The following is a 26,552-nucleotide window of genomic DNA, read 5'->3' as shown; positions in this document are numbered from 1 at the left end:
CCCTAAGGTTTTTGACAATCATAAAAACCTCCCTTGAAGTTTCATTTTAACAAAAACCTCTCATCTAGTTTTGAAAAATCCAACAGTTACCTCCCTCCCATCATTGTCTTAGTTCATTATCAAGAAAAAAAAATATTATTGTCTCCATAATAGAGACTTTGAAGTTACAAAATTGCCCTTATTATTTGTTAGGAAATCTTTTAATATAATCAAAATGCTAGATTTGCCATTTTAAACTTCACTTAATCATAATGAGTTTACAAAATTAAATTACTTTACTCTTTAAACTTCACTTAATCATAATTTTTAATTTTTTAGTTAAAAATTAAAAGTTTTTCAAAAATTAATGCATTAGGCCGATGTTTTCTAGCTGAGACAATGATGGAAGGGAGGTAACTGTAGTATTTTTTTAAACTACAAGGGAGGTTTTTATATTTTACCCTAAAAAATAAGTGATAAAGAATAATTGTTTTTATTGATGATAGAAATAAAATACAAACTTAAAACCAACACAATAGAGTTGTTTTCCCGTTTGGTGGCAAGTCAATAATTCAACCTTTTTGGTTCAAATGTGTAAACCCCTGATGTAATAATAATAAGGGTAAAATACATTTACGATAATCATAAAAACCTCCCCTCTATTTTTGAAAAGTTCAACAAAAACTTTCTTTTCATCAATAATCAAGATAAAAAAAAATATGTATAATTACAAAATTACCCCTAAATGTCATCTAATCAATTTGTAAAGTACCATATTTGCCCTTAATCGAACAATTCTTACACTTTCTATTTTCTTTGACAGGACAGACGAAAGCAATCCAGTGGCGCTATTACTCGGAAGGGATAAATGTTTTTGACTGTTTCTGAGTTTTTTTGGTGGCACACACCAAAGACCATATATCAACTATCGTTTTTTAACTACTAAAATAATCTTCCCATTGCCATTGGAGAAAATATTTGAAAAATGATGGCAAGTGATTCCGTCAATCTTTACGTTTGGAGGGACGTGATTCTAATTTCTACCACTTTCTTCTCAACTCTGAAAAAACAAGAGACAATAGAAAATTAAGTCAAAAAGCTAAAACAAACCAAACAGTTTTTTTTTTCTACTCGTTAACTGCAACTCCATGTGCTCACTTCCCTCTTCTCCTTCAAATTCATGTCTATCTGTCTACAGCTTTCTCCTTTAAGCCTTGTTCTCCGTTCACAGGGGAAACAACCATCTCTGTAATGCTTCAAATCTTTATGTTTGGGGCTGTGCTTCTGAGCATTGATGATCTCCAGTGAAGAACGGTCATCGGAAAATGGATGGAATATTTTGAGAAGTGGAATATTCCGAATAATAGTGCAGCTGCAACTGTTAGGGTTTGCATTTAGAAAGTGTAAGAAGTTGTTCGATTAAGGGCAAATATGATATTTTACAAATTGATTAGATGACATTTAGGGGTAATTTTATAGTTATACACGTTTTACTAACGTAAAAATAAAATTATAGGGGAGGTTTCTATGATTGTCAAAGGAGGTTTTTGTATTTTATCCTAATAATAATAATATAATTTAAAAAAATAAAAATACACAAAAGTATGAAAAATATACTTTACCCTAATAATAATAATAATAATTTAAAAAATAAAAACACACAAAAGTATGAAAAATATAAAAATTTGTACAAAACATTTGGGTATATCTTTAATATCATATATATTCATCTTTTCATCGTATTAAAAAAATAAATACGATAAATAAGAATAATTTTTATAAACAGAAATATAAAAAAAAATGTTGAAAACTTTTAAAAGCATTACTTACTTTTTAAAAATCCTCTCTTTCATTTCCTTTCAAAATTTCAAAATATACGGCGTAAACATGCAAAAGCCACGCTACCTCATTTGGCTTGGACTCTACCTTCCACCTCTTCTCTCCTCTCTAACCCTTAATTTAACTCCCTCGACAATTCACCCTTATAAATACAACCCCCACCTCAACCTCAATTTCACCAGCTCTATGATCTTAATTAGTCTGTGTCTCTGAACATACTAACTAGCTACAAAGATCAGAAGACATGAAAAGCCTAGTTCAGGAGAGATTTCTCAGAATTCTGTAAGAAATGGCTCTGCCAACAGGAAACAGACCTTGAAGAAATATTACCGATCTGTGGCAAGAGACCAGTCCCATGAGCCAGAACACCGAACTTACTGCACTACGAAGTGGGCTGCCGCTCATGAAGACATTCTCGGTTTCTCTTGTCCACCATGGTTGTCTCCTCTGGAGAATGCTTTCACATGGATGACAGATGGGAGACCCTCGTTGGCATTCCGACTGGTCGATTCTCTGCGCCAGACTCAAACCCATGGGTCTAGTCTAGGGGAAATGTCGGAGGCACAACTGAAAAAGATGAAGCAGCTCTGCAGGAGGATCAAGTTGGAAGAAGAGAAGGTAGAAATGGAAATGGAGAGGCAACAGGTGGGCCGTGGGCTTGGCCGACAGGCCAATGGTTGAGTTGGTTCGGCTGACTACACGAGTCAGAAATTAATGGTGAGGTGGCCAGCGAGTTCGATGGGTATGTGGATGTGGCTTTGAATACACTGCTGGATGGGTTGGAACGAGTCATGAAAATGGCTGATTGCCTTCGACTCAAGGCGTTGAAAGGACTGTTGGATGTGCTTAATTACAGTCTTTCAATCCATGGATTTAATGGCAGCAACCACCCAAGCCGAAACCCCATCGCCATTGCTCTTTTCTTCTTCTTTGAGACGGAGGATATTTTAAAATCTAACTAGGGGTAATTTTGAAAAAATGGTTATTATATAAGTCCTTAAAAGAATTAAAATTTTAAATTTAGGCTTAAAGAATAAACATTTATTTTGAATTTATTTCTAAAATACCAATAAATGCTTAATAGTATGATCCTCATCTAAATAAACACTTATTTCAAATAAACATTTATTTTTAAATACTCCCAAACATAACCTAAGTTATTTTCTGATGTAAATTTTATCTATAAGCCATGGTCCAACCAGCTCATATCATTGCTCAAGAGGCTTAAGTCTTATTGATCGTTGTATTTCGAACCCCCCTCCTAACGGTTAGATGAATTTTGATAGAAAATAATCACATGGAAAGCTAGCACCCGTGTTCATGACACACGATCATGGTTTTCAAAACCGGACCGGAAGGGACGGTCGGACTGGAAAAGCCGAGAATCGGTCACTTGATTAGTTTTATTTTTTTCTAAAACCGTTTTTTCCTCCAAAACAGTTGATTTTGGTCAGCAAACCGTTGAATCGGCCGGTTAATCGTTCGAACAATTTTGATCGTTTTTCAAATTTTCAAATTTTTTTATTTTTTATCAAAACAGGTCGGTCGTTCGAACCGGTAACCAGACCCTTGATCGGTTCATTTTTAAAACTATGCACACCACGCTTTTACAGTGAGTTGGAATATAGCATAGGTAGCCATCAATCAAATCCGGATATCCTAATCACCAAATTAGTTGAATTCAATTTTACTGCATTAAATGAGAATTGGGATCTGCTCCTGACATCGGGCGCCTCACAACGACCTCACAGGCATATCCTACTGTGTATTAAGAAAATCTCCTGTAAATAATAAAATATAAGTATGGAGAAATATTCGCAGTGCACGGTGGGATGTACCTGTGAGATTGGTGTAAGGCGCCATGTGTGAGGAACAGATCCAGTCTCATTAAACGATAAAATTAGAAGTCGTTAGCTTTTCTTTCTTTCTTCATATCTCACTTTCATTCACTCCCCCGGTACCAAAACCAAATCAGTTGACTTTTACTTTAGTGAGAATGACCGTTCAATCTACATCTCACAATTCTTAGCCCCACCGGTGAAATGAATCCTAACCATAGATTGATAATTGATGTTGAATCCACCTTATGCTGTTTATAAGGGGCTACTAGTAGACTATGGGGACTGTAATTTCAAAATTTCAGATACTTTATTAAATGATGGAAGTGGTCATTGTCATTTCTCAGTTTCTCCCCTCACGTGGTCACTACTCACTGCTGAAAAGTCAGAAATACAGAATCAAATGGCACATACAGTAAAATCAAGCATACTAGAGAGTTCGGCTTCAGTCCATGCACCCTCAGTCAGGGAACCATTCGCGCAATTGGAGGTGAAGCATGCGAGGGATGCTTCACACCGTTAGTTAAGCAAAACCCATTTTTCGATTCCTCGTTCTCTTCTCTCTCTCCCCAATTCACCCGGCAGCGACTTAACATTCATTACCGCCGGTGACAAACAACCATCACCGATGGACGAATCAACTTCAAGGAGAGGTTGCTGCTTGAAGCATTTTGCAGGCGGAACTTGATGCTTGCGTTGCCGCGGAAGACTTGGCATAGGTGAGTGCCGACGTCTAGTGAGTCGATGCCGGTGAGTGAAATCAGGTGCTGCAGGATTGAGTCCAGAGGGATGGTCTTGGGAAGGTGGGCTGGCGGTGCAGAGAGTTGTCAGTGAGTGAATAAGAGTGTTGTCGGCTAACAACTCTCTGTTGCAGTGGAACTGGAAAAATACCCTAATGTAAGATGGGAGACCAGAAGATGAAACAAGGTCGAAAGCCCAAGAAACCAGCTGCTGAAACTATCAACCTCCAAATGAACAATATCGGAGTCACTTCATCGGCTAACATCGATGACATTTTCTTCGTCAGCGATGTTGAAATTGAAGAGGTCAATCCTCCCACTACCCGCAAGGGACGAGGTCAACCTCACAAAGCTGTAAAGCATGCCATGAAAGCTGATACGAGTGTCGTCGCTTCTTTAGTGAGAAAGACTTCTCGGACGGTCGAGAATAATGGAGAGTGTCATTGCTGTCTCTGTCGCTGGAGATCTTGCAAGACATAGTTCGGTTATTGAGCCACCACCCCGATGGGAAAATGTAGTCAAGGTCGTCCCTTCATGGATGCGATTGTTAAGGTGTTTTGTGTTCACACAGAGCCCAATTTCTCACCCCCATGGCAGTGGAAGAGGCAGTACAATTCCAGTAGTAGTGGCTTCATTATTAATGGGTGGAGGGTATTGACGAATGCACATACTGCGGAGCATCACACCCAGGTGAAGCTCAAGAAACGGGGGTCTAACACCAAGTATTTGGTGATAGTATTAGCCATTGGGACCTAGGAGTAGAACTTTGCATGCAGAGAATTGCTAATCGAGGTTCTACATCTGGGTGTAGAGACCCCACCAGACTGCTCTAAAGCTTTTACAGGCGGAATTTGATGCTTGCATCGCCGTCGAAGAGTTGGCACAAGTAGGTGCCGACGTCTAGTGAGTCGGCGCCGGTGAGTGAAGTCAAGTGCTATAGGATTGAGTCCAAAGGGATGGTCTTGGGGCGGTGGGCTGGTGGTGCGCCGCTGGCAACAGAAGGCCCGATTTGCTCTTTCTCCTTCAGGGTAAATCTCGACTAAGGTGAATCAGATCAGAAAATGGGAGGGGGTAATCGCTGTTAACTCCCGCTGCTGCCACTGGTCCTGATCGTATTTCAGCCTGGGTTCACTGCTTGCCGCTGCTGTGCTTCGTCTTGAACAAGGGAGTGTTCCAGATCTCGGCAGTGACGAAATAGAGAAGGGAAGAAGAGGAAAAGGGAGGGGAAGACAAGAGAGAGAGAAAGAAATAGAGGATGAGAGGCTAGAGGTGGAGGTCTGAAATAGGAGAGAATCCACCGCTGGTTCACTGCCACTGTCAAGAGAGAGGAGAGGACACTGTTAAGTAACGGCGTGAAACATCCTAGCATGCTTCAATTGGCGCGTCCTCCAATTGCGTGCGAATGGTGCCTTGACTGAGGGTGCCTAAACTAAAGCCAAACTCTACTAGAGATGAGGAGAATATTAAAGTGAAATCAAGGTTTAAAGTATCGGAAACGCAAAGTGTATCAGAAAGACAATTTTAAGATACTTATCAGGACACGTTTTAAATACGTATGGATATGGACGAAAAATCAAGATACGCATAAATATGTTATGAAACTCAAATAAATCATAAACAATATATTATTAACAATGATTACAAGTTTTATATGATTGTAAATAAGTCACTTTAAATGTAAAAACCCATAATTTAATTTTTATATAAAATGTGACATATCGAGACATAATTAGTAGCCGTCAAAAAATGAAGGAATAACTAAAATGTAAAAAATTAAAAAAAAACTAAAATATGAATGTATATACATCAATTTTCAAATAACCGATATAATTATCTTAATATTTATTAATATATAAATTTTAATAATTAATTTTAGCATTTATTAATAAGCACCACTAAGAAAAGAAAACAATTGACTTAAAACTAAAAATGCATGTAATTAAAACAAATAAATCGGACTAGCTTAGTGGCGAAATTATGTGCATTAAAATTTGGTGACTAGGGTTTAAGTCTTGCTATTGTTAATATTTGTAGTTTTTACACTAACAAAACGAAATTAATGAGAGAGAAAGAGAAGAGAGTCAATAATTAATAGAATTAATGAGAGATATGTAATTAGGCGCTAAAATTCAAATTTAAATTTAAATTTGCCTTAAATATAGTAATAATTAACTAATTAATGAAGAAGTCATACTTAAATAGATAAGTAATAAAAAGACATTAATGAGAAAGATTTGGTATTAAATATAGATTAATTGAACAAGGGGAACCAAAACGGTTCGGTTTGTATCGGCTTGTTTCGGGATTGTATCGGCCCATACAGATCTGAAATGACCCAATACGGACCCGTATCGACCGGCACATACGAAAAGAAACAGAGCACATGAATTTTACATGTTCCATGTATCAATTTCTTATGGAAACAGTACGTATCGGCCGATACGGGCCGATATTTTAAACCTTGAGTGAAATGATTTACCAATGCACAGAAAACCCTAAGGCTCAATTTGAAAGGAGTACAAATACAAATATGTACAGTGCAAATAGTATAATTTGTTAATTTTAATCCCAATCCACCTCAGAATTCTTAATGAGGTGGTACAGTTTGGGTCAGTGTGAAGGGAAATCAGATTTGATCGTCAGAAGACCGTATTTATACAGCCTTACATTGGAAGTATTTTCCCATAAGAAAAAGCATACAACTATGGAGATATTCCTAATGCATGATTGTAAAAGGCTATGAAAATAATGTAAATACAATCTTGTGAGCATTAAAGCCGATCTCTTATCAAGAGGGAAAGATTCCCAATTCAAGGGGATATGTTTATAAGGGGGTGAATGTCAATATACATTTGAAAAACCAATAAAAAATAATTCTAAAAAGTCCAAACCCAAAATCCTACTTCACCCAAAAAAGTATATAAAATAAAATTCAACCTCTATGCTATTCATGAATAGAAGGTTAGATCCGTACCACCAAAACCCTCACATGAATGAGTGGTGAACTTAGTATCTACTGTTAATCAGCCTTAAATGGCATATAAAAGGATACATGGTTTGAAAGTTTAGACACTGGATCGTTTTAAAGTTTGGGGACCAACTCTAAAACTAGGTCCAAAATACAAGATACTAACCTTCAATTTTCCCTTTAGATGGGTTTTTTACTTTTTCTCCCGTAATATCGGATATTTAATAATAACAGTATCAATGGTAATTGATAGGCTTTTTGAAAGCTAATAACCGCTTTCTCCTTCTCACCTCTCTCTTTACCTACGTAACAACTAGCGTACAAAAACACTAGAAACTTGTTTACCTTGGCAAGTCTTACTTTTAGGCCTCGCTTGCTTTTCAATAAGTTATTCACCTCTCTCTTTACCAAGGTAACAACTAGCGTACAAAAGCACTAGAAACTTCTTTACCTGGGCAAGTGTTACTTTTAGGTCTCACTTGTTTTTCAGTAAGTTATCTACCCGGGTAAATGCACCAGGTAGGTGTTTCTCAAGAAAGGCTTATTCGGGTAAGTGCATTTACCCATATTTTTCTATTTCACATGTAAATAAGGTAATTACCATTTTAGCCATAAAAATATATTATTAAAAGGGGCATTTTTGTCCCATTCAAGTGTTGGTAACTTTCTCCCCAAGTGGGAAAGTTATTTATCCACATAGGAGATGGATGTCACTTACTTATAAAATAAACTTTCCTTGATCCCCACATAAATCTAAAAAAAGAACATAGGATTCTTAGTCAATGGGAATCAAAATCCCACTGACCAACTGTCCCCCTCTCAAAATCTAGGGGGTGTTCTTTTTCTGGATTTTGAAAGGAGGGAAAGTTAGTCAATGGGATTTTGACAAGAAACCCAAATTCTTTTTTCAGATTTATGTGGGGACTATGGAAAGTTTATTTTCCTAGGATACCCATTTCCTAGGTGGGTAAATAACTTTCTCACCTGCAAGGAAGCACGGGACAAAATGCCCCTTTTAATAATTAATTTTTACGGCTAAAATGGTCATTGCATTATTTACTTAAAAAATAAAACAACATGGATAAATGCAATAACTTACTGAAAAACAAATAGGGCTTTATTGTTTTACCTCGGAAATAATTGATCGGGTAAATGTATTTTGTCCTTGTTTGATGATTAAGTGGTTGTTAAAAGAAGTACTTGTTGCACAAGTACTTTTTAAAATTACTTATTTTAACAACTACTTAAGGTTGTTTGGTGACCCACTTGCCAAATCACTTATTATGTTTTTAAGCACTTATTGGGGTGGGGATGTTTGATAAGCTACTTTTCTTTTCCCATAAGTGTTTATATTGACACAAATAACAATTTTAGCCCTCACTTCATTCATACATATACATACAATGTTTTTCATATGTTATACTATACATTGCAATGAAAAATGCCACATCATAACAATTGAGAGCCCACATGGACCCAATTAATAATAATAATAATAATAATAATAATAATAATAATAATAATAATAATAATAATAATAACAACAACAACAACAATAATAATAATAATAATACTAATAAAAAATAATGAATAATATTGATAAATAACAATAATAATAATTTAACAAATATTGAATAGTATTTCCAGAAAGTACTTTCAAGGCATAGCTTTCACAAAATACTTCTAGAAAGCATTTTGAAGGCACAACTTTCACAAAATACTTCCAAAAAGTACTTTTAAGGTGCAATTTTCACAAAATACTTCCAAAAGGCACTTTCAAGGTGCAATTTTCACAAAATACTTCCAAATAAATCAATAAAATTAAAAATAGGATGACTAAATTCAGATTTTTCAAAAAAATAAAATAGGATGACTAAATTCGGATTTTTCAAAAAAAAAAGAATAGGATAATATTAACAATACATATAAATCAACAAAAAAATTAAAATATGATAATTTTAACTATACATATAAATCAATAATAGGAAATTCAGATTATTCAAGAAAATAAAAAACACCACCAATATCAAATTAAAAAAATAAAATAGGATGACTTAATTCGGATTATTCAAAAAAATAAAATAGGATGACCTAATTGGGATTATTCAAAAAAATAAAATAGGATAAAATTAAAAACAACGCCAACAAAAATTCATGAAAAAATCACAAATATTCACACTTGAAGAATATATTTGCACAAATATTCATATCAAATAAAGAAAAAAATTCAATCACAATTGACTAATATATTCACACAAATATTCATTCAACTTTAGCAAATTTTCACACAAATATTCATTCAACTTCAGAAAATTTTCACACAAATATTCATCCAACTCATGCAAATTGTTTACATGATTTCTAACAAAAAAACGCCCAAAAGAATTTCGGATTCGTCAACCAAAAAAAAATCAAACCTGAGAAATAACCATCCAAAAAACCAAAAAAAAAAAAAAACAAACATGGAGGGGAGGAGTTTGGGCGACCTCACCTTCTAGTCACCGGCGACTAGATGGTGGGATATCGCCGTTGAAGTCGCCCAAACACAGATCTACGACCATAGAGAAAAAGAGAGCTTCAGACTTAAAAAAAAAAAACGCAAAAAAAAATCACAAATTGATGGAATATTATAGAAACATAAAGGTAAGAGCAAAATGGCAGGTCCGCCGGCCGTTTTTTGCTCACCATCAAACGTCGCCGGTGGACCCGCAACCAAACGCCGCCGTTGCCTGTTACCGTAGGGTTTCGAATGGAAGAAGAAGATGATAAGCTCGAGCGGGGGTAGTTTTGTCATTAAAAAAGAGGGACAGGTTCGTCCCATTCGAATTTCCCCACCACCCTCAACGCAATTTCCAAAATTTCCCCACCACCCTCAACAATCCTGTTCTCATTTGTTACTATATTACGAAAGAAATAGAAAATTCCTCACCTGCAACTATGGAATTCCCTTTTTTTTATCTCATCTACCACCATAATTGCACGAAATGGCTAAAACCCTTTGACTATTGTCATCTCTCAAGATGCTGCTGATATTATAGTATACAATTGAAGGAGATCATTAGTGCTGCTCATAGTCACAGCTCAGGGCCTCAGGCCTAATATTATTTATAAAGTTAGTAAAGAAACAGATAGGGTGTGTAAATTCAGATCAAACCCACCAGATCTTGCAAATTGAGAAAACCCATTAGCAAATGAGGATCAAGATCACAACCTGAACAAGGCCAAAACAAATGGGCAAAGGGCAAAATCTTCATTTATGAAAGATACAAGTAGAAAAAGATCACAGAGCACCTATATAAAACATTCAAATCAACTTGAATAACAATAGTAATGAAATCCTAATTAATGTACCATGGATGGTAACAGGAATAATATCTCAATTAATTTAATCAGTTCCATTTGGGATCTCTTGACCCCAAGTCATGAAGAAGTTTAGTATGAAGCACCCAACTTCCTTTTAATTTGTTTTCCATCTGAAGTCCCCCATACATGGCAATATGGCATTTCATGAAGCAAACTTGTTGCTGGCCTAAACCACATCCTGCTCTATAACAGAAAATCATGAAAGATGCTACCTCCAAAGTTCAAACCCATCATCCAAACAAAAACTCACAACTTAGTACAACCATGAGCTACAGAGGCCCAGAACAGAAACAAAAGGTTTAATACCATTCAAGCTCGATTGGAGTTTAGATAGATGAGACCTTTGGAACATCTACTGGGAAATTGTGGATTTCATCCATCCATGGGTTCTTCTCCTTTGCTGGGTTTATGGTCCTCAGAGCTTCCCAAACTGCACTGTTACACTTGAACCCTGACCCAAATGCTATCTGCCATGTTTTGTCTCCCTTCTTGATCCTCCCCTTGGCTTCTGCATAAGCTAATTCATACCAAAGAGAGCTGCTGGAGGTGTTACCAAATCGGTAAAGTGTCATCCTTGCTGGTTCCATGTGCCAATCAGATAGCTGCAAGTTCTTCTCCAATTCATCCAAAACAGCTCTTCCTCCAGCATGGATGCAGAAATGCTCGAAAGCCAACTTGAAGTCAGGGATGTATGGCTTGATCTTCATCTTGAATAGCTTCCTCCCGACCAATGTAGTAAAGAAGAGCAATTGCTCGGACATGGGTAGAACAAGAGGACCCAAGGTAGTAATGTTGGTCTTCAGAGCATCCCCTGCAACTGCCATCAGATCCTTGGACAGAGAAACGCCAATCTTCCCGTCGGGATCCTCTTGTTGGGTCACACAGCTGAAGCACTTGTCATCCGCACCTTTGTGTGTCCTGACAGTGTGGACCAGTTGGTACTTGGACCGTCGCCGGTCGGAGCGTTTGTTAGAAAGCAAAACTGCAGCTCCTCCCATTCTGAACAAGCAATTGGAAACGAGCATGGAGCGTTCATTGCCGACGTACCAATTCAAAGTGATGTTCTCCATGCTAATGACCAAGGCATAAGAATTGGGGTGGACTTGAAGCAGATCTTTTGCAAGAGAGATTGAGATTAGACCAGCGCTGCAACCCATTCCACCAAGGTTGTAGCTGATTATATTCCCTCGGAGGTTGTAATGGTTGATGACCATGGCAGACAGAGAGGGGGTCGGATTGAACAAGCTACAATTGACTATCAAGATACCGATGTCCTTGGGTTTTAAACAAGTCTTAGCGAAGAGCTGGTCGAGGGCTCCAAACATCACAGCCTCGGCCTCTTTTCTGGCCTCCGCCATTGATGGGTTGGGAGGGACACGGAGAACGGCTGCTGGGAGGTAAGTGTCTTCACCGAGACCAGACCTCTCAAGGATCTTCCTCTGGAACTCAAGGTTCTGTTCAGTGAAGGTGCCTGCTAGGCTGGATCGCTCCATGAAAATCTGTCTTGTGCATTTCCGAGCATCATCGGGCTTGTAACATGAGAAATCTACGAGGTAGACAGGCCTTGGTCGGGTGACGAAGTAGACTGTAGATAAGAAGACGAGAAGGGTGGAGCAGAGGATCGCGGAGATGAGATTGAACCTCAGATGGTCCCATAGGAGATACAGGTCTTGGAACGAGAATGTTGATAGCTGGGCGGCAATGATGCCTACCGTAGGCATGATTAATAGATACATGCCATGGGTGATGAGATAATGGTAGCCGAGCTTGACATATTTCAGCTTAACAGATTGTTTGAAATCAGGGAGCCTTCGAGAAGATGATTGTGGTATTAAGGGTGTCTCTGGTTTTGGTTCTGTCATTCTCCCTGCATGTTGAAGGAACAGAAAATCACTGGTTAGCGAACTGCAAGCAATTTCGTATCTTGGTGAAGGAATATACAAAACAAAATGGATCCTACAGCGAAATTCAAGCCTCTGTGATCAAAAGTGACTTGTTTTCCACGTTTTTCTATAGGAAAAAACAGTTGTTGAAAGAAGAGGATGAGTTCTAAGATCTGGGTTTTCTGTGTTGAAGAACAATCGTTCTGATAACTGAGTTTACGTGTTAGAAATAACCAAAGAATTCCTTTTTCCTCCTGTCTATCTCTCAGGAGACCTGATGAATCATCAGAAAAAAAGGAGTGGCCTTTGTAGTCAATTTCTGGCGATCAACAAACAAATCAGAAAAGATGATATAAAAAAAGCAACCTTCTATTTTGGTGGCAACCCAAGTGACCAAGTCAGAACAAAACGAAATGCAGAGTCAGAAACAAGCCAAAACACTACAGGTACAAGAAAAAACAACACAAATCATCAACACAATCAATAGAAAAAAGTGGAAAACTTGTTTTTTTCCCCCTCTCAGCTTTAAAACCGGATCTACCATAAAAGATGCAAATCCAATAACATTTTTTCTTATGTTTCTTAGAAACCCATTACACGAAAACAAATTTTGAAGAGAACCCAGATACAAAAGACTGACCTTTATTCTCTAATCCGTTGGAATCCCGCCCAAGAAGATCAAAGGTTGCAAGAATCAGAAATGGAGAGGGCTACGAAGGGAGGCTTTTTGGTTTCTTCTTATTTGTAGAATGAATGTCTTGGGGTCGTGGAATGCGGGCCTTTATATAATGTGGAGAATAACTACTGAAGTAACCGACTTGAACGGCGCAATACACAAGCTTTTAAGAAAAAAGAGATAGAGATGCGGGCTGCGCCGGGGGCATTTGCCAGAATCTGTAATTATCGTAGTCTCGTTGTTGGACAAATCAACGGTCCTGGGTTCTCTTGTTTCTTGATGTTTAGACGCATCAACTGATAATTCGTTTACCAAAAGACGGTTTTTTTTTTCAGATGTGTTTGAAATTTTGAAAATGAAAAGACGATGGAAATTTAATTAATTAAATAGTTGTTAGTAGGCCGGAGAGACGCTTCGAAGTTGATCTATCAGCATGATTAGAAAATCCTGATCTTTGGATGTAAATGGGTAATTTACTTGATCGAATGCAGTGTTCTAAAAGACTTAAACCACCCCTAATGTTTCACCTAAATACTGAAACATCCCCTCACTTTTTAAAGCATTCGACTAAGACCTCCTCTCAGCGTATAAAAACCTTCCATCCGTTGATTTTCCATTCATTTCTGTCAGCACATGACTAGGGGTGCAAATGGATCAGATCCCGATCTGATCTGAGATTCGATCCTATTTGATCGAATTTGAATCACCCCTGTTCGAATTTTTGGATCGAATTTTCATTAGAAATTGGATCGGATTCGGATCCCTCTATCCGATCTGATATATATATATATATATATAATATATATATATACTTATAAATATAAGTATATATAATATATATGTTATTTATTTATTTATAGATATATTTTTACATTATATTTTTATAAATTTGTTGTGTTATTTATTTTTTTATAAAAAACATGTATATATATGATGAACATAATTAAAAAATACTTGTATTTTTTGTGTTTACTTTATTTAAATTAGTATATTTTATTTTTCTTTCAATAATTTATTAATTTTTAAAGAAAATAAACTGGATCGAGTCAGATATAAAGATCTGGCTTACCGATAGAATTCGAATTCAAATCAAATCCTATCAGATCCAATCAGATCTTCATATTGGATCGAATCCGAAGTGAACAATGTCAAATGGGATTTGAAATACCCTGATTCGAATACGATTTGATCCGTTTGCATCCTGATACACACGACATCATGTGCAGTTTAAGTTTTCTGAAAAATCCAATTTTGCTCTTGGAGAAAACTTTCCCCTTTTCACCATGTGACATCTGTCTAATGTGGACAAAAACCTCCCCCTTCCTACACCTTCTTCCAAAGAAAATGAAAGAAGAAAAACGAGTCGCTAACCAAAGATGTCGATTGACATCATCCATGATTAGACTAATTAACACTCTATGGATATGGATATGCAGCTAATTCCCCAATTTTCTTTTACATAAAGAAGATTGATGAAGGGCAATTTGGCCCTCCACTAACGTGATGACATGTGGCATTTCGTAGTAGTCATCCAACATTTCAACACCACGTAGGCGGACCTCGGGAGCACTTCGAATACCTCGCAACCACCTTGATGACCTCGGCACCACTTCGATAGGCCAAACTGTGAACTTCCCAACAAGACATTAGTTCGGTGTAAGAGGCAATTTGCTCCCGCCAATGAGACCCAACTTCAGTTAGCGACTTGTCCGAAGTGTCGGTGACCTCCTCCTTAAGCGAACTATCATCTCCAACTTCCCCGGGATCACGATGCCAAATTAGAAGAGCCGGTTATCACCCTGCCCGCTTCGGGCGAGACTGGATAAATACGTAGAATCCACCTCTAGGCGTGAAACCACCTTCAAACCAGATGGGCTGGAGATCCCAGACACACTTCTTGAGCTTCACAACAACTTGCCTATATAAGGCATCCCCTTTCATAGAACATATACGTGTGATTTAGCTCTCTAAGCACTCTAGTTCTCATACTTTCAAACATGCAAACTTAGTCTCTAACTTATGCATCAGAGTGACCACCCCAAGTAAAGCAACCGGGACACTTTGATCACTTCTCTCTTGTAGTTCGGCCACACGACCTACCCAGTTCAACGTCTAAGTTGTCCGCCAGCAGGAACGTCAAATTGCACAGCATCAATTGGCGCCATCTGTAGGAAATGCTACACAAAGGCCTAATTCTCACACCTTCTCTCTAATTACAAACTCAATGGCACATTTTGATAACTCTGTATTTTGATGCCTTAAGGGCATCAGTTCAGGGGTATTTTCGACCTTAGAATAGTCAAAGTGTGTCTTTTTCCCAGTTAAATTCAATGTTGTGACATCTGAGGGTCTCTGTGCAAATTCTGTGGAAAACTAGGAAAGTTACACAACTAAATTGTAGCTTTTGGGAAGCTGGTGTGAAATCCAGCTGAGAGAGGGGGTGTTTTGTGAAAAAACTGAGAACAGGAGGGCACCTCCTATTTGCTAAACCCAGAATGGCGCCCCTCCTACTATATTAGCATGCTCCCCTCTCCTTAGCAAACCCTAGAGCGCCTTTTAACCCATTCTTTTCATTCTTAGCAAACCCTAGCCGCCCCTAGCTGTTTAATCTCCACCCTCCACCTCTTCTAATATCCACCATTCATTCTAGGGCATTCTCTTTGTAGTTTTTAAACCCTAGGGCACTACCTAACTGCTAATCCTCACCATTCAGCCCCTAACCACTAGATCTCAGCCCTCCATTCCATCTTCTATCTCAGCCATCCACTCTAAGGTGCCACCCACCTCTTTTAATCTCCACCTTTCAACCCTAGGTGCCTCAATCTCCTCCATTCATTTTTGGGCACCCAAATCACAGCCCTACATAATATTGGGCACCCTCTCCTTTTCTTCTCAGCCCTACGATCACCCCAGAACCATCCTAACCCTCCATTAGAAACCCTAGGGCGCCCATATCTTTGCTAAAACCCAGTTGTCGCCCCCTCTTTCTCTCTAATTCCAATTGTATCCACCATTCTCTATAAAAATGACCCAAGGCTCCTGAGAAAGGGTTGGATTCTACCCCCAGGTAAGATGGAAGGCTAATCTTGAGAAGTTTAAGGGTAGAAGAAGAGGATGACGCGCAGGTAAGAGAAGGGGTTCCTACTTGCAGTTCGCCAACACCACTACTGCCACCTCTGGATTCAGATCCCAACCATTATCTTTAGTTTTAATTTTCGTTCTTTCATTTCTAGTTCTGTTTCTTTCTTTCTGCAATTTTCTTTCATTCAATTTAATTTCCGTTTACTTGTCTACAGATCTAGAATTCGGCTAGGTATGACGGAAGGCCTAGCTTGAGAAGTTCGAGGGTTAAATGAAATATCTAGAGACTGCTACCTCTGATTGGATCACAAATTCTTTCTTTCATTTATTTATTTCTGTATTTATTTTTTTGCACTTTTAATTTTCAACAATGTTCAAATTCTATTTTATTCCAGTTTAATAAATTAATTTTTGTATTTCTGCAACTCCCACTTGTGTTTTCTTTCCCGGATCTAAGTAAATAACAATTTTTTCCTCGCTTCCCTATGGATACGACCCATTCTCACCATTTTACTGTGTTTGTAATTGTTTGAGAATCGGAAAAAAACTTATAAATATTAAACTGGTGTTCCGAAGTGGTTAGCGACACGCTTCTAGAAACATCAAGTTTTTGGCACCGCTGACGGGGAAGCAACAAAGAAAAATTTTTTATTTGCTTGTTTCATTATTTTTTTATTTTTGTTTTATTACTTGATCCATTATCTCATTTTAATTCTTACTTCTCTTTGATTTTGTAGGACGAAATAGCGAGAGGCGGGGTACCGAAGCATTGCGGGACTATGGGAGAGAAGAGAACAAAAGATTAAATTGGATTGCGTTTCAGGTGTAGTCGTCCCATTTTATTTTTGACTTTTTGTTTTTATTCTCGAACTCTTTTTTTTGGTAAAATAATGATTTTCGAAATTTTAATTAATTTTTTTCTAGATCCAATTTATTATTCTTAGTATTATTTTTCTTTGTTTTGTTTCTAGATCTATTTTTCTTTCATTATTTTAATTTCTTGTTCAAATTTCTGTCTTATTAGGTTTGTGTTTTTCTTTTTTTAGATAAAAAATAACAATAAAATTTGTGTATTTTATTTTATTTATTGCCGCATAATTTTCTTTTGTTTATTTTATTTTTGGTTTAATTTTTAGAATAGCAATTTTCTTGTTAGAATTTATTTTGGTAGTAGTTAATTTCTTTTTTTGCATAATTATTTCTTTTATTTTCTGTTTTTTTATAATTAGTTGTTGCCTTATTTAATTTCCTTTTTAGTTATTTAATTGAATAATTAATTGTTAACTAGAATATTGTCCAAATTTTCGAATTTGAATTTAAATTTAAATTTTAATTCAAATCTGAATTTGAATTTCAAATTTCGAAATTTAAATTTAAAATTTTGAATTTAAAAAAAATAATAATAATAAATAAATAAAAATTATTTAATATTTTAAACTTCTTGCATTTGCATTCCAACGTTTAGGGTTTCATATTCTAGAGCATGCATCATATAGGTTTATTTAATTGTTGAAATCATCTTGTTAGTTGCGAATGTGTTAGGTTTTCTTCTTTTTACTATTTTAATTATTACTTTTGCTTAATTAGTTTGTTTTATTCTTTTATGTTATATTGCTGAATTGCATTTTAGAAATAATTGTTCATGCATTGTAATTAGTTGCACTCATTTTGTTTGATTGTTTTTGTTTCGTTAATCTATTTAAGGGCACCCAACTTAAATAAGATAAGGTGGGGATTTCATCACCCTCCCTTGGCCCAAAAATCACCACCCTTCACGTACGGTTTACGCTAAACCCTAATTTAATCTTTGAATACCAAGATCCTTTAGGGAAGCCTCACACTTGGTTCAATGGTGTGCTGAATTTTAGGAAAACTTGTAATTACTTTCCATAACTGGCGGTTGGTGTCTAAGTAAAGAGGTTAAACGACTACACCAAAGCAGGTTTTGTGGTTACTTAATTAGGTCATTGCGAGAACAAGGAGAGCCTCCCACATCCCCACCTCTTACCTGGCTAACCAAACGAAGTAGTGTAATTCCACGTGAACCTAAAAGGATTCACATTGGTTGAACCACTAGTTTAGGAAACACTAGGTTAGCCCTAGGTCATCTGGTTGATTTGCTTGCATTTAAAAAAAAAATAAAACATAAAAAATTCAAATTTAAATTTAAATTTCAAAATCTGAATTTGAATTTAAATTTTCAAATTAAAAAAAAAGAAAATAAAAAAAAATTGAATTTGAGTTTAAATTTCAGAATTTAAATTTCAAAAGATCACTTTGAAATTAAAATTCAAAATTTAAATTTCAAATTTCACCAAGAAGAAAAAGGGACTTCTGAGTTGTATGTTGGGAAGGAGATCTCTAAGGAGAGAAACTGTAGAATCCATACTTGAAATAGAGAGGTACCTTCATCATCAACAACGCAACCAAATGGCTAGAATCAATTATGCCCAACTCAAAAAGTTGAAGGAATACTTCACTCCAATCCAATATAACCCTTCATCCTGCATACAATTGCCAAATACCCAAGCCTTACAGTATGAAATTAAGTTAAGCACAATCCAAATGCTCCCCTCTTTCTATGGGAACCTGAGTGAGGATTCACACAAGCACATAGACGAGTTCCTGGAAATCTATTCCACTGTAAGGATCCAGAATTTCAATGATGATGCCCTTAGATTGACTCTTTTCCCCTTCTCCTTGAAAGACAAGGCCAAGCACTAGTTAGGGACTACAGAAAACCCATTAGAACTTGGGCAGAAATGCAACAAGAGTTCCTTAAAAAGTTCTACCCTATAAGACGAACCAATACCATGAGAAGAGCCATCACTGGATTCACCCAAACACTGGGTGAACAAATTCATGAAGCTTCGGAGAGAATGAAGGAGTTTATGAGAAAATGCCCACACCATGGTCTGTCCTAGTGGTAAATTGTCCAAGCCTTCTATGAAGGTTTGACGGATCAATACAGGCAAATGGTAAATGCATCCTATGGGGAGCATTTATGAGCAAAAGCAAGGGTGAAGCGTATGCTCTTTTCAAGACCTTGAGTGAGAATTCCATTAACAATGCATCTTTGTATTCCTATGAAAGGTCGGTGGGACCCTCAAAGAGGGTAGGGCTCTATGAGGTCAGAAATAATATAGAGCCCGAGGCAAAAATGGACTTGAATGCCATTTCTAGAAAGTTGGACAGGGTAGATCTTTTAGCCCAAAAGCTTGATCAATTTTTCACCTTTAACCAGCAATCGGGCCCATCTACACCCTATCCCGAAGTGTGCTCCATTTGTGCCAACCCGGCCCACCAGGTTTATGACTGTCCCACAGCGGCCCAGCTTTCACCATTTATCCAAGAAAAGGTTCAGGCAGCCCAGAGTTTCCCAAGGCCCAACAATGATCCATACTCTAATACTTACAACCTTGGGTGGAGAAATCACCCTAACTTTTCTTGGATGACACATCAACCCAATTCACAATCCCAGTAGTATCATCATCCGTCTAACTCTATGGCCCAGTAGATTTAGAGGCCACCATTACAAAGTCAATTCCAGCAGGTGTACCCTAGGAACCAACCGGCCCAACCGTATCAGGGTTACCCACAACCTCCACAATCCTGTTCAGTAGATGATCAATTCATGCAACTTCAGCAGCTGATCCTAAATCAGCAGCAGTCCATTGCTAGGTTAAAAATCCAAATAGGACAGCTATCTGAAGCTAATGCAAGGAGAGAAGTGGGGCAATTACCGAGTCAACCGGTTGTAAACCCTAGGAATCAGCCACCAGGTTTTCCTCAACAAATTCAACCACCTCCTAAGAACCCCCTGTTTGAAAATGCTAAAGCTGTTACAACCTTAAGGAGTGAGAGAATTTTAGAAGGCGCATATGAGAAGAAGAAAATTAGCAAGAAGACCCTAAGTTCGGCGGGGTGGGGGGGGAGAAGAAGGAAAGGAAAACCTAGAAGAAGAGCCCATAGTGAACCAACATGTGGTCCCCTTTCCAACCGCACTCACAGCCGGGCCATTGCGGAAAAAGAAAGTGATTCGCAACGAGGAGATCAGGGAACTCTTCAAACAAGTCCATATTAACATCCCTCTATGCGGTTCAACATGTCCCTGCTTACGCCAAATTTCTGAAAGAGTTATGCACTCAAAAGAGGGAGCCATGGTCGGCCCCACAAAAAGTGATGCTCTTTGCAGATGTTAGTGCGGTCCTCCTAAACCAACTTTGTTATGGGCACACCATCCGGCAGCGCACTGCGGAGCAGTCATAGGCAGCAGCACGCACGGCAGGCCGCACAGCAGTAAGCACCACCTGGCAGCGCCACACAGCAACATGCACCGATAGCGCACAACGCGCACCCACCCGCCACCGCACGACAGCGGCACCATGGCGTGCAGCACGCACCGCGCACACGCCCGGCACCGCACGGCAGCAGCACCATGAGCCGTGCGCACGCACTGCACGGCAGTAGCACTGCACGCACGCACCCAGTAGCAGTAGCAGAGCGGGGACCACACGATAGCTCATAGGGGTGGGCCCACCCTTATCTGGACACGTCAAGCCAACCAACTCGCCGCCAGCTTACCTTATCCTTATCTTATCCCTATCCCTTATCCTTGTCTTATTTTATCTTCTTAAGTAGGAGTTGTGTTACCATTTGGAGTAGGTAATTAGGAGTTTTAGTTTAAGTTGGATTACCCTAGCCTAGCCAAATCCAATAAGGAATTCTCTTCTGTAATCTCCTATTTAAGGAGCTACGAATTGAAATAAAGCATTCAATTTTTCAGCCAAGAAAAGAGTGAGGAGAGTTCGGGTGGTCTCTTGGACAAATCACCCATTCAGTCCCGCAATAGGGTCTGCACGCAAGGGAAGACGTAAGGAAAGGCAGGGCATTCGCACCGTGGACCGGCCCGTGACGGGATCCTACGCGCGGGACCATAACAAACTTCCCCGAAAGATGAAAGACCCAGGTGCTCCTCTCATCAGTTGTGTCATCTCTAGAATCACTTTCAATAGGGCCCTATTGGATCTTGGGGCCAGTGTAAATCTGCTTCCTTTCATCATCTATGAAAGGTTCAGGATCGGCGAGTTAAAATCTACCCCGGTAATTCTGTAACTCGCTAATCAGTCGGTCAAGACTGCTCGAGGTGTTATCGAGGATGTCATTGTTAGGATAGAGAATTGTTATTTCCCTGTAGACTTAGGACGACCGTTTCATTTGGGGAGTAGAAAGTCCAATTGAATGTTTTTAGTGCCTATAATTATCCAAACCTAGGGGAAGATGAGTGCAATGTGGATATAGTGAACGATCTTTTGGATGACTTGTCTACCCCTTGGTTCGCCCAGTCTGAGCCCTGTTGGTATGAAGAAGAAAGTGAGTCTAAGAGTTTGGATGGAAGAAGTGAGTAATGCATCTAGCTGAAGACGTTAAATTTAGCATTGGTTGAGAGGCAACCCAACATAGTTTTTAGTGTTTCTACTTTTAGGATTTGAGTTTTTCTTTCCATGATTCGAGACCGGGTGGCAGACCTTGAACCCCTCAGGAAAACTCTATTGATTGTTCCCTTTGGCCTAAGTCCCTTTTGCATCATCCTAGTTATGCCATTGGGGACAATGGCACTTAAGTTGGAGGGTGAGGAAAAGAGAGAAAAAAAATGAAATTTTGAAAAAAAAATGTGAAGCTAAGCCTTTAAATATGTAGAATTAAAATTTCACTGAAATTTTTAAAATTATTTCCATTAAAAGAGATTCCCAAACAGAAAAAGTTAAGGAAACTGATAAAAGAATATTGAATTTTGTAGAAATTGGTAGCAAGTGATAGGAGTCAAAAATTGGTCTTATTTGAATATTGTCAAAATTGTTTAGAAATTGAAAATACTACCAAGTTTGCCCCTGCCAAGATAAGAAGAGAAAGATGAAGAAATTAGACAAAAATTATTCAAATTGTTAGAAATAGTGGACTACCCTGAACAGTTCTACAAAAAAAAGGGTCAATGGACACCTAAGTCAAGTGTCGAGATTCGTGTCAAACGGAAAAGGGAATGCCAAAGACACTTACCTAACACTTAGTAACCAGGTCTCTTCACCTAAGCCAAGTGTCGAGATTTACGTCAAACGGTGGAAGGTAACAATAAAAATAAGTGTGCATATCAAGTTCAGGGGTAGAAATCCACTATCAAAAATGATAAGAATACCCACCTGATTTCAAAAATCAATCTCAGCTTATCAAGATAGTTTGCAATTGGAAGGGTAAATAAGATTTTTAAGTCAAGTTTTTGCAATATTCAAAATATGACAATTTTACCCCTTAAGCCTAATACCGATCTATAAAGAGTTTGAGAATTTTGGAATTAGGATGCTTGACTAATTCTGCCAGGGATGACTTTAAGATAGGAAGAATCTCTATGCTCAGTGTAATTTTAAGACTGCATTGCTAAGGGACTAGCAATGGTTAAGTTGGGGGGTGTGATAACACAGTATTTTGATGCCTTAAGGGCATCATTTGAGGGGTACTTTCGACCTTAGAATAGTCAAAGTGTGCCATTTTCCTAGTTAAATTCAATGTTGTGACATTTGAGGATCTTTGTGCAAATTTTGTGAAAAACTAGGGAAGTTACATGGCTAAATTGTAGTTTTTGGGAAGCTGGTGTGAAGTCCAGCTGAGAGAGGGGGTGTTTTTTGTGAAAAACTAAGAATAGGAGGTAATACCTGGATCTGGAGCCGTAGAAGGAATTGACCTCCCTATTGTCGTCCGTAAAGAGAAACGGCATTGCACCACATCTACAACTCACTGCATTTCCCAATTTTTATCCTATGATCACCTATCTCCTTCTTACAAGTCCTATCTCACTTCCATTGCCAATGTCCCTATTCCCAAAATAGTACAAGAAGCCTTATTAGTTCCAGAGTGGAAAGATGCAATGCAAGTTGAAATGGATGCCCTGTTGAAAAATAACACTTAGGAGCTAGTTGGCTTACCCAAGGGAAAGAAGACAGTTGGATGTAGATGGGTATTTACTGTGAAGCATAATGTTGATGGCTCCATTGAAAAGTACAAAGCTTGGTTGGTTGCAAAGGGGTTCACCCAGACTTATGGTATAGACTACTTGGAGACCTTTGCCCCGGTAGCCAAGATGATCACCATCCGAGTTCTATTATCCCTTGCAACAAGTTATTATTGGCCCTTGTTCCAGATGGATGTTAAAAATGCTTTTCTGAATGGAGACTTACAGAAAGAGGTCTACATGTAGTTGTCTCCTGGATTCTATGATACAGAGACAGGTATGAAGGTTTGCCGACTAAATAAGGCATTGTATGGATTAAAGCAGTCACCTAGAGCTTGGTTTGATAGATTCAGACTAGCCCTTGGAAAATTCGGTTATGTATAGGCCCAGTCAGATCATACACTGTTCATTAAAATGGTGGACTCCTCTTTAACCATGCTTGTTGTATATGTGGATGATATTGTAGTGACAGGAAATAATAGTAGTGAGATTGAGTCCCTCAAACAGCTCATTCATCAAGAGTTTGAGGTGAAAGATCTCGGTGCACTATGGTACTTTTTGGGTATTGAGGTTGCTAGATCTAAACAAGGGATCTTTATCTCTCAGAGAAAATATGTTCTAGATCTATTGGCGAAAACTGGAAAGTTAGGTGTCAAGCCTGCTGATACACCTATTGAACATAATCACAAGATCAGTGCAGAGAGCGGGGAGCCTCTTGAAGACAAAGTTATGTTCCAACGGTTGGTTGGAAAGCTCCTATATCTCTGCCTCACTCGGCCAGATATCAGTTATGCAGTTAGTGTTGTCAGCCAGTACATGCATTCCCCCAGAACTACTCATCTTCTTGCAGCAGAGAGAATATTAGCATACTTGAAGAGATGCCCGGGTAGGGGTATACTGTTCAAGAACGATAATCACATGAAGGTGGAGGTCTATACAGATGTTGATTAGGCTGGGAGTGCTAATGACAGGAGGTCTACCTCTGGATATTGTGCCCTTGTGGGAGGTAACCTTTTCTCTTGGAGGAGTAAGAAACAAAGTGTTGTTTCCCGCTCTAGTGCCGAAGCTGAATACAGGTCAATGGCTAACGGAGTGGCTGAAATCCTATGGCTGAGATCACTACTTGAAGAGTTGGGTATTGATTATGAGAAGCCCTTGATGTTGTATTGTGATAATCAGGCGGCTATTAATATAGCTCACAATCCAGTGCAGCATGACAGAACTAAGCATATCAAAGTTGATCGACATTTTGTCCGAGAGAGGGTCTCATCACAAGAAGTGTGTCTCCCATATATCACATCCAACATGCAGCTCACAGATATCCTAACCAAGGCTGTACCAAGGAAGAAGTTAGAGGCAGACCTATCCAAGTTGGGAATGATAAATATATATTCCCAACTTGAGGGGGAGTGTAGAGAACACTAATGCGGGCCCCACAACTGTGGTCCTCACTGTGTTCATAGGACAGTATGTCCAATTATTTGTTTCAGTCATGTTAGTGTTAGTTGGTGGTCAGCTTGTTATTTGCTTTATCTGTCATGTAAGTATTAAGGGTAGATCTGTCTTTTCCTCTATGTACTGAACATAACCTATAAATACTAAGAGAGTGGCGGCGGCAAATCAATTAGAGAATCTGTCCCTCCTTTCAAACCTTTGTGTTCTCATGTTCTTCTCCTCTCTTTCCTTCTTTTCCTTACTTTTCTTCTACCTTTTCTAATCTGAAATCCATTAGGATTCGAGGCTGATTGTAGTCTTGATCGCCTACTAAGCCCTTTGGCTGTGTTAGGTATGCTCTTTGTGAATTCATTCTAATGATTTTTGTGATTTTTAGAATCATGTTTAAGTTTTTTGGGTAGAAAATAATTTTCTAAGTCTGGATGTATGAGAAGTGTTCAAATTTAATTCTTTTTTGGGATCAAAACTCATTTTTTGCTCAAAGCTCATTATTTAAATGGTGATTCTTTTGAACTCGATTTGAGTAGCCTCTTCTCTGTTGAATCCGGGTCTGATAGTCCAACCGGATTGAACCCAAATTGAGTAGGCCTATCTAGTGCCAAATGAAATAGTCCATTGAATTGAATATGGATGCAGATTTTCAATCCTAAATTCCTAATCAGGGGGTCTTCTATTCTTTTTGTTTCCGACTTTTACTTCTTTTTAAAGTGTTTAATTAATCACAATCTTTGCTTTAATGCTATATTTTGAGGCTCAGGGTTTTCATGGGTTAGGAACCATGGTATTGAAAACCAATCGGACCGAACGATCAGACTGAAAAACCAATACGCGATCAGGTAATCAGTTTCTTTTTACCCTAAAATCGCTTTTTGGCCAAAATCCATTGATTTGGTCAGCAACTTGCTAATCGGGACAGTTGAATCATTAAACCATTGATCCGGATAATAATTTTTAGCTGTTTTTTATATTTTATTTTTAAATTAAAATGGGCCATCCATTCAAACCGGATGGTCGGACATTCAACCCAGAAATCGATCCTCAAAATGATTCCTTGTCTGGTCTGATTTTAAAAACCATGATTAAACTCCTCTGATCAGGTTTTTCTGGGTTTTCCGTTTAGATGTCCTATCCCCAGTTGACAAAAGCCCCGGTTTTACTTTTCAGCCCAACTCTGGCTTGGTCCGCGTTCTATATGATGCAACTTATAGAGATCCCAACTCCAACTTGGGCCAGATAAGCCCAAACCCAGCCGAACCCAACCCAAAAAGTTGAGTTATCCGACTTATGTGTAAGCTTAAGTTTAGAGTTAGGGTTCAATAGTGTGTGGATTGGGTTAGGGTCGATATCAACTGACCTAACCTCGCCTAATTTGTGTCTCTATTAATCATCCATATCGGCTACAGGTGTCGTGTTCCGTTCTATTTAATGCCATATTCATTATTAAAGTGGAGAAGAGCAGATATAATGTATTAAATATTAAATAATTAGCATATACCAATGGATGCCCAACATATGCATGAGCATCAGCATAAATGGGCACCTTCAAGGGATACTTGAGATAACGACATTTTGTGACTAAAATGAAGGAAGCTGACTAAAGTGGTTGGTTGTGCTTGTGTGCAAGGATGACCAATCTTACACAGATGAAAAAGGGAGTGGCTTGATACAAAGGTCTCAAAGGAGCAAGGAGAAAGATCAAAACATTCACTGAGCGGTGGCTTGGTTGG

The 26,552-nt window shown here is 38.2% G+C and overlaps 1 non-coding gene and 2 pseudogenes across 3 annotated transcripts; 1 reads left to right on the top strand and 2 right to left on the bottom strand.

Moving 5' to 3' along the window:
• The first annotated feature begins 1,308 nt into the window (after positions 1–1,308).
• Positions 1,309–4,179, top strand: LOC104595451 (protein DOG1-like 4; annotated as a pseudogene).
• A 6,416-nt stretch (positions 4,180–10,595) lies between these two features.
• Positions 10,596–13,615, bottom strand: LOC104595311 (3-ketoacyl-CoA synthase 11 pseudogene; annotated as a pseudogene). Of its 2 annotated transcripts, none has more exons than XR_016082807.1 (2): positions 13,251–13,615; positions 10,596–12,594 (listed from the first exon to the last, which is right to left on the bottom strand). The product of XR_016082807.1 is annotated as a 3-ketoacyl-CoA synthase 11 pseudogene, transcript variant X1 (transcript). The 2 variants fall into 2 exon arrangements; XR_016082808.1 differs by lacking the exon at positions 13,251–13,615 and adding an exon at positions 12,688–12,947.
• Positions 13,616–19,177: 5,562 nt separating this feature from the next.
• On the bottom strand, positions 19,178–19,284 carry LOC148802008 (small nucleolar RNA R71). The gene has a single exon (XR_016083247.1). It is a non-coding gene; the product is annotated as a small nucleolar RNA R71 (small nucleolar RNA).
• Between the last annotated feature and the right edge of the window lie 7,268 nt (positions 19,285–26,552).

The sequence above is a fragment of the Nelumbo nucifera genome, chromosome 2 (genome assembly GCF_055504915.1).
Source record: "Nelumbo nucifera cultivar China Antique chromosome 2, China Antique-T2T, whole genome shotgun sequence".
Classification (NCBI taxonomy): domain Eukaryota; kingdom Viridiplantae; phylum Streptophyta; class Magnoliopsida; order Proteales; family Nelumbonaceae; genus Nelumbo; species Nelumbo nucifera.
The sequence above is the reverse complement of the archived record's forward strand: the minus strand, read 5'-3'. Positions and strand labels throughout refer to the sequence as shown.